Source organism: Aedes albopictus, chromosome 3 (assembly GCF_035046485.1).
Source record: "Aedes albopictus strain Foshan chromosome 3, AalbF5, whole genome shotgun sequence".
NCBI classification, from domain to species: Eukaryota; Metazoa; Arthropoda; class Insecta; order Diptera; family Culicidae; genus Aedes; species Aedes albopictus.
In genome coordinates, this window is record NC_085138.1 from 5,104,356 (window position 1) to 5,113,720 (window position 9,365).

Sequence of the window (9,365 nt, forward strand, 5' to 3'; positions counted from 1 at the left end):
TTCGATGCAAGCGTAGCCCCACATGAATGAACGGGGATCTATCTTTTCACCAAAAATATCACCTTACCCCAAACAATACTGAATACACTAACAAATTAGGCAATTTCATTGAACTTACCCTGGTTACAGTCGCGCACCCCGAACCCAACCATTTTCAAACCTTCACACAATTAAAACCACTTTTCACTTTCATTTTTAAAGCATTTATTCACAAAAACACTGATAACTTAACAATTAAACTAATCGCCATCTTCATTCCCATCCGTTGGTCTCAAATATCGTTCACAAACTGGCTTCACCCGTTCAGCCGTCCGTCGTGCTGCGCATACCCATTCACGCCTTCCCGCTCATCCATTCGTTTGTCGCATGTCATTCATTCTCGCCTTCCTTTTCTTCACATCTAGTCGTCCGTTAAAGCAGCGCGAGAGCTTTCCGAACGCGCCTCGATATCGTGTACTCGAAACCAAGCTCGAAACCTAAAGCTCAGGTGAAACGGGTAGAGCTGTGCGTTGTACTTTTTTTCGAAGTACACTCAGAAAAATAAAATAGTATAATCCATTTGACTTTAATAATTTAAGATTTTCTTCTGTCACCCTATATCACTACAATCGCCTTCTTCTCTACTCTAATTCAGTAATCAAGGTACATTTACAGAATAAGATTGCTTTTTTTGTAATAAACAAATATTAGAAAATAAATATGTACAATTTTGAAACCAAGAAATGCAATGGAGTGTACAGTTTGCCTCAGAAGTTGTGTCCCTAATTATGTTAGCTTTTCAATATTAACCAACCAATACTTCAGTTACGAAACCTTTTGTTTAAATTAAATTAGTCCAATCTAAAGTATGTACTACAACAAAATTTTGAACAATACAATACGTGAATGTATGCACAGTAAAGTCACAATAATAAACCCTAAGTTATCAGTACACTATCAAATTGAACTTTTTTTGTGCACTTTTTAAATCAATCATAGGACCTCTTTAAATGTAAATCTGAACTAAATAATTTCATTACTATACCAATCAATTCTGTGCTTGGAAACTAGTCAAAATAGAGATTGTTATCAGTTTTGAATATAGTTAAAAGAAATTATTAACCACTGCACCCATAAAGATGCTAAACGAAAGTATATGATTATTTTGAATTTCATAAATTCGAAAAAAAAACTATCAAATATAAATAAAGTATTGTTTGAAATTCCTATCTTTGTAGCCTAAATATAATTTCATTTATTTCTTAAGTATTCACATTTTTTTTTTTTGTTTAATTTTTACACGTCAGAACTAGCACTTTGATTTCCATCATTTTATGAAACTAATCACTATTACAATATCTTTTTGGGATGCCAAACTCAACAACTTTCATTCATGCATCAATATACGAAAGCTATTCTTTATTATGGATATTTTTGTTCATAAAAATAAAGAAACTGATATCAACAATTTGTTCACACGTAAAGCTTGCTACGCTGTAGGTGTTTTTCCGCTTTAATTTTCTTCACATTAAGTTCACATGATCTTCCATTATATATCAAAACGTTTGATCCTTTCTTTCCAGGCTCTAGAAATATCTTTTGATTTTAAAATTATATTGTCGTAAACATGAAAGCTATTTTTTTTACAAACCGCTTAAAAAAATCCTTTGGATTTTTTTGCGTGATTTCTCAACTTTACGCGTGCTTTTTTTATTACGCCCACACATCCATCTTTATTGTCTACATTTGTATAATTCATTCACACATTATTCTTTTTGTTCTTCTAACTCTTCTTGGCATAACTTCCCGACTGGGACAATTAAGTGTTCTATGAGCACTTCCACAGTTATTAAATAATAGTACCAATAACCATTTTGCATGTGCATATCGTGTGGCATGCATGAAGATTCTCTATACCCGAAGCAGTCAAGGAAATTTTCATTGCGAAAATTTCCTGAATCGACTGTGAACCGAACCTGGTACCCGCAGCATGGAAATGTCAAATACCCACTCCTTTACAGCTGTGGCTATATGGGCTCTCATTCTAACATAAGGTTCATTAAATTTTATCTTCATAAGTTACAAAAAGTTACAAACTGTTATCATAGACTAATTTCAATACCTCGATGTACCAAATAAAACCATTATTTTTTGTGTCCAGTCCGGTGCCCAACAATATTCATTATCGTGTATTATTTCCGTATAAATTGCATCTAGTGTAAATTACCCTTCTGACAGTAAAGGACTAATCTCGGACTAAACATAAACTAATTGTTTAACGAAGATTTTTAACAATCTGCGAACTTAACTGCAGAAAAAATCGCGACCATGACGCCGCTGCTGTTATTCTACTACTAGAATCATATTATACGAATCAAATAAAATCTACTTTCGCGACTACTTTTACCCGCAGTCAGAGATACGCGCGAGACAGTCGCCTAAGAAAACAGAACTGTTTTCAAATTTTCCATCATAGCGCTCTTTGATTATTCTTGAAAAAAGGTCGCCACATGGCCGGGTGATATAATGACTGCTGCGACTGCACGTGGCATTTGCACCGCGATTAAATTTTGTCCATCATTGAAGGCCTTGGAAAGTAGTCGCCATATTTATGTTTTTCTTGCAACGTACAATATTACTATATAATTAACAATTTTTCTACTACATGTTCCATTACATTACAATTGTATTACAATTTATTGAATTTTAAAACAGCCTATCTATGTTTTATTAATTTACTTGCTCTACTTTCATTATCAGACATTGAACAATGGTCATATGTGTAAAAACTACCAGACAAATAATTCTAGTCGTGTCTACCCTCAAGAAACTGCGACAGCAATAGCCAAGACTACTTTTGTGGGTATACACTCCGATTTGTGAATTTTGAGGTGGAACCCAAGAGAACGTCACAAATTTTTTTTGATGTCGCTTAATTTACATTTTTATATCAATAAACATCTAATTCATAGTCTATCTGGTGTGACTACTGCCTATATGGTGGATGCATGCTTCAATAAGTCATTACAACATCAAAATTAGAAAATTATAAACAAATATCTCTGCAAATGACTTAATACATACAAGATAAAAGCTTAGCTAATATTGCGATTGCTTTTATGGTTGGAGTTTGCAAGGCTCCAGAATGATCACGTTAATATTCGTCAAATTGAAGGCTGTGTAATGTCTTTGCTCAATTTTATTAAAGGTTATCTTCAATGTCAAATTAGTCTACCCAAGAAATGGAACTAGCTGAATAACAGTCTCTTGAGATAAAATTTGCTTAAAAGTGGTCTAAACCACTCCTGTACAGCAATAATGTTTGCTGGCTATGGTCTTACTATATTCCGAAAGCATTCGTCAATTGCCAATATCAGACACCCATACTTCAATGTTCGAAGATCTAATTGAAATATTTTCGCTCTACCAGGCTTCAAGTTTATATAAATAAAAAAAACAATTCAAAACAAAGAATCAGTAACGAGTTCCTCCATATTCAATTGAAACTACTTCCATGAATGAAACTTGCCAAGCATTGTTATATTCTATATAAAGCACAGCAACAGCAGCTGATCTTAAATCTTGAGTATGCTTTTATTATAAAGATTATTATGTTCCTAAAGTATCATCAGAAAGAAACAGTAATTAATCCTGAAGTTTTTCCGAATTCACATGCACTTTTTCCAAAATGAAGGACCACTGATCTTCAAGTTACTTTTATATGTTTAACTTATCATCATATTCTTAGGAGGTATAAACCAGGCAATGAAACCTTTAAGTTACCAACTAATTCTTCAGCATCACTTAGTTTATATATTGTCTGCAAAGATTCTTTACATGCTCATGATGATTATATTTTCATAAATGAATCAAGTATTCACCACGTATTAAGATAAGAAAGTCACGTTCGAATCGCTATATATATCCATGACTAATTTAATTTACATGTGTAACCAATAACAATCTGGAAAAACTGATTTTCAAACTGCTGAAATGAGTGGAGCCTAGCTCTGTTCAGTATGTATTGTCTATCCGGTTGGAATCGAGACACGACAATCAATCAAAAATTGCACCTGAGTCAATTGGTCCCCAAGTGCCGTTATTTTTTTTTTGCGACTAGTGCGCTGTGGACTGACAAGGAGATAAATGCGATAAGTGATTCCAAATGATTCAGAAATTTCGCGAGTTGGGTCACGTCGCAACTCAGTTGTGCGACGTCCGGTTTGGTGACGAAGCGATAATATTCATCAAGCATTAAATTAGGCAAGCGACATTCTACTACTTCTTATTACATAATTGTTGTATTCTGCCCTCAAGAATCAACTGAAACTGCCTGATACATGGGTTGAACTTGCAAAGCTTTAAAAGCCTTTTTTTTACACAAAATATCTATTCCTTTATCTTTCTCAACTTACATGCTATATCCTGAAGAAATTACAACCTCTTAACTTGATATTGCTATTTTGGTTGGAGTTTTTCATACTCTATTTCTAATCTTTGAACTTGAAAATAAAAAAAAATGACATACTCTAGTTATTAAAGTATGATGGTGTTTTCATTTCTTTTTTTATCATGGGAAATTTAATACATCAGAATATAAAATTGCTTTAAAGCTACCCCAGCCTGCCAGGCTCTAGAAGCCTAGAAGTATTCATGAAACATATACACTAATCAACTTATTCGTATCTCATAACTTTAGTTTTCTGCTCACAATAAAATTTCTGTTACTGCTTGCAAAGTTTAAAAAGTTTGTCATTCGCCTAACCAAAAAAACGACATATTCAACTTTCTTAATTTAAATGTTTTTTTAAGCTTAAATTCTTGTTCTCAAATAAAACGATTAAATACATTTCTTTCTTTTATCGCAAGTAATTTTGGCAACTAATCCAGTTTGGATTAAAATATCACTTTTCCTTACGGAATATATATTCACACGCAAAAGTGACTGCTTCGTTTGATTTGCACCGAAGGCATCACCGGTATTACCATAGACTAATTTCAAGCCAAAGAAAAACATTAAATTTTCTGTGTCCAGCCCGGTACCCAATAAATATTCATTACCGTGTATTTTTGTTTTCGTGTAAATAGCCTTTTGTGTAAATTATATTTAGCGTGTTACACCGATCTGACAGCTCTGACAGTAAGGGACTAAACATAAATTACGTAAAGTGGCTACCGAGGATTGTTCACAATCCGGAACTTGACTGCGGAAAAAATCGCGACCATGACGTCGCTGGTATTACCCTTGTTTTACATATTCGCCATTTGCGAACTGCTCAAGTAGTTTTACATTACTAAACCATTGCCTGTCCTATCCTTTTGCACACTACTCACGAAGTAGAAACAAACCATAAAGAAGCAGCTAAAACTGAACTTGATATTGCTACTCTGGGTAGAGACTTCATTGAGCTTTGTATATAATCATATTTTCATTTTTTTTTTTTTTACGTTTATATGGTTTACCGTTAACAATCCAAAACCCATGATTTTGAAACTGCCTAAATGGGTGAAGCTTGCCAGGCTCTAGAAGTGTCCATCAAGCACAAAAATCAAGAAATTGAAATACTCCTTCGTACCTCACTTTTTTTTTTCAAGCAACTACTAAGATAGCTTGCATAGATTGAGTTTGCAAGGTTTCAAAGTGTCAGAACAATAAAAAACACCAAATATATCTTGTCCTTTTCAACTTACACATGCTATAGAAAAACTGCAACAGCTGGTCTTGCTGTGTTGCTGTAATGTGTAGAATTTTACTGACTCCAGTTATTAATGCGCGTCTTTGGTAACATATTTTAACAATAGAACCAAATATATCCGATTATGAAATCGCTTGAATGGATGGAGCTTGCCAGGCTCCAGAAGTTTCCATCAAGCATGAACAATCAGGAAATCGTCACATTCATTAAATTTTATTATCTCCCTTAACTTTACGTTATACGACGAGTGAACTGCAGTTCTGCTGCTATAATGTGTAGTATTCCAAATCCACAGTCTCATGTTTTCTTCTTCTATTACTCTTTCTAGTTTTTCTAGTTTCTATGGGATGCTGCTCCATAGACCCTGTGTGGCGTTATACTTTTGTGATGTATAACTCTTAAAGAAGTTATATAATCGTATCATTACGAGATCCACTCGCTCTTTTTGACATGTTGTTGTAGTTTTGCCAACACTCAATAAGACACGTCACAATCGAATCACCGATAATAGACATGTTTATTTCTTTTTCTGTTTTTTTTTTTGTTTTAGTTCCTTCAGTGTTCAGACCTATTTCATACAGAAAAATTACACATCTACTGGACTATTAACACTAGTAGACTCGCTTACTTTACTCTACCATTCCTTGTATCTTCCAACTTATGTTAGACCTGACTCATACAGAGACACTACACAGAGTTATTGAATTTCACTCTATCTTTAATGCTCGTTGGCTAATTAACTTTCGTGAGAGCCAACTCACGCCAATGCTATACAGAATTTATAGTAAACTATTCACGCTTCTTGATTGCTCCTTGTTTTTTTTCTAATACTTCTGTTAGGCCTAACTCATACAAAGAAGCACACAGAAATAATACGAATAGCCATCATTTTCTGTACACAGAACCTCTGAGAATCCACTCTCTCCAAAATTCTATTTGTTATGTTGTTAAACTTCTTTGAAATCAAATAATTCTTATGGAGACGCTACACAGAATTATCGATGGACAACCATTTAATTCACTCTACTTGGTTGTTTTTTTTTATTCTTTTGTGAGACCCAACTCAAATAGAGACGCGGAAGCATTACGAGTATCTGTCACTTTTCATTTTTTTTCTGCATTGTTTATTATCTGTGAGACTTAACTCTTCATGAAGTACTACATACAATCGTCTATAAACAATCGTCTTCTATTTTCTTGGTTGCTCTTAGTTTTTTTTATACTTCTGTGAGACCTAACTCATACAGAGACGTTCACAAAACCCTATGCTTTCAATTTATCTGCTTTTCTCAGTTTTGTTTTCTATCTGTGAGACCTAACTCTTATGGAGACGCTACACAGAATCATTGATAGACAACCACTTGACTTTCCTTGGTTGCTCTTTGATTTCTCGTTTTACTCTCGTGAGACCTAATTCATACAGTGACGCTCACAAAACACTTCAATATGTCTGCTTTTCTCAGTATTGTTTTTCATCTGTGAGACCTAACTCTTATGGAGACGCTACACAGAATCATCGATAGACTACCACTTGACTCTCCTTTGTTGTTTCTTATTTTTATTTTTACTCTCGTGAGACCTAACTCTTATGGAGATGCTCACAAAACACTATGAGTATTAGTCAATTTGTCTGTTATTTGTCTGCATCACTTTCGATCTGTGAGACCTAACTCTGACGGAGACGCTACACAGAATCATCGACAGATAATAACTCTTATCTCTTTGGTTTCTCTTTGATTTTTCTTTTTACTTCCGTGAGACCTAACTCTTATGGAGACGCTGCACAGAATTATTTGTTCGAACTTTCCAGCTCCGTTATATTTGTCTTATTTACGACGAAATACCACTTTAAAAAACTGTCAACGCTTAGAACATTTGACCAATCAGCAAAATCCACCACAATTTAATTATAAATATACCATCATTCCATTTTTCAAATAATTTTTTCATAAACCGGAAACAAATTCGTTTGAATAAAAACAGTACCAAAATGCAACCCTTTACTGTTTTTTTATTGTTTTACTAATATCCAATCTAAATATTATAAAAAATTTTACGTCAAAATCAAATTATACTCGAAACTCATAGAACTCAGTACCAATACAAAGATCTTCGAGCACTTAAGAGAAAGAAACAACCAACACGAATAACCACATAATGATCTTTTCTCACTCTATGCTACCAATCTATTTTATTTTCAAATTACCCAAAATTTAGTATCATTTTCCTATTCTAGTAAATAATTCATACATTCGCCAAACCACTATTCACGATCTAGATCACTGGTTGATTTCTTAACCTACTAAAGTCCAACTAAATGTTATCTTACTTTTCGCGCAACATTTATCAGCAATCAAAAATGTATAATTTTTCAACCTCAATATGATTCAAATTTATAAAAATAACTCAATTAGTAATTCCGCATTTTCCTTTTTTTTTTTTTACACACCACTCATAATTTGAAATCCCGGACCATCATTCGATAGAAATTCAAAGCTAAACAAACTCATACCGGCTGCGCCATGTCGTGTTCGTGCGCCGTTCGGAACAGTCACGGAGATTCGATGCAAGCGTAGCCCCACATGAATGAACGGGGATCTATCTTTTCACCAAAAATATCACCTTACCCCAAACAATACTGAATACACTAACAAATTAGGCAATTTCATTGAACTTACCCTGGTTACAGTCGCGCACCCCGAACCCAACCATTTTCAAACCTTCACACAATTAAAACCACTTTTCACTTTCATTTTTAAAGCATTTATTCACAAAAACACTGATAACTTAACAATTAAACTAATCGCCATCTTCATTCCCATCCGTTGGTCTCAAATATCGTTCACAAACTGGCTTCACCCGTTCAGCCGTCCGTCGTGCTGCGCATACCCATTCACGCCTTCCCGCTCATCCATTCGTTTGTCGCATGTCATTCATTCTCGCCTTCCTTTTCTTCACATCTAGTCGTCCGTTAAAGCAGCGCGAGAGCTTTCCGAACGCGCCTCGATATCGTGTACTCGAAACCAAGCTCGAAACCTAAAGCTCAGGTGAAACGGGTAGAGCTGTGCGTTGTACTTTTTTTCGAAGTACACTCAGAAAAATAAAATAGTATAATCCATTTGACTTTAATAATTTAAGATTTTCTTCTGTCACCCTATATCACTACACCCCCCAGAGCCGTGGAACAAATTTTCAGTATAAAGCGCTTTGCGACGCAAAAAACAATTTCGGCTGCGCCGCTATTTTCAACCTACGAATGCAATTGCTCATTACTGTTTACAAAATGTAAGTGTCAAATTAAAAAAGGTATCATTGACCGTTGAAAACCCCTCCCAGAGACAATTTCTGGCTACGCCACTGACGTACACGGTTAATTTATTCGCATCATAAAAAATGCCTCAAATAACTTAAATTACAGGGTATAACAGTGAGATGATTGAAAGGTGGAAGCAGTACTTTGATGAGCACCTGAAGGGCGCCAGTATACATATATGTATTTATAATCGTTAGGTTTGCTTGTATAGTTTTATCGCCACTTGTTGTCAAACACAAGCCTTGAATAGGTGTAAAATAAAAGATAAATATAGAACTAACAGCAATTTTGGTAATTGCCTCATAGTTTAGATTTGATGATATGTACATATGAGAAAACGGAACCAGTCCCTCTAATTATATGCACATATATTAGCA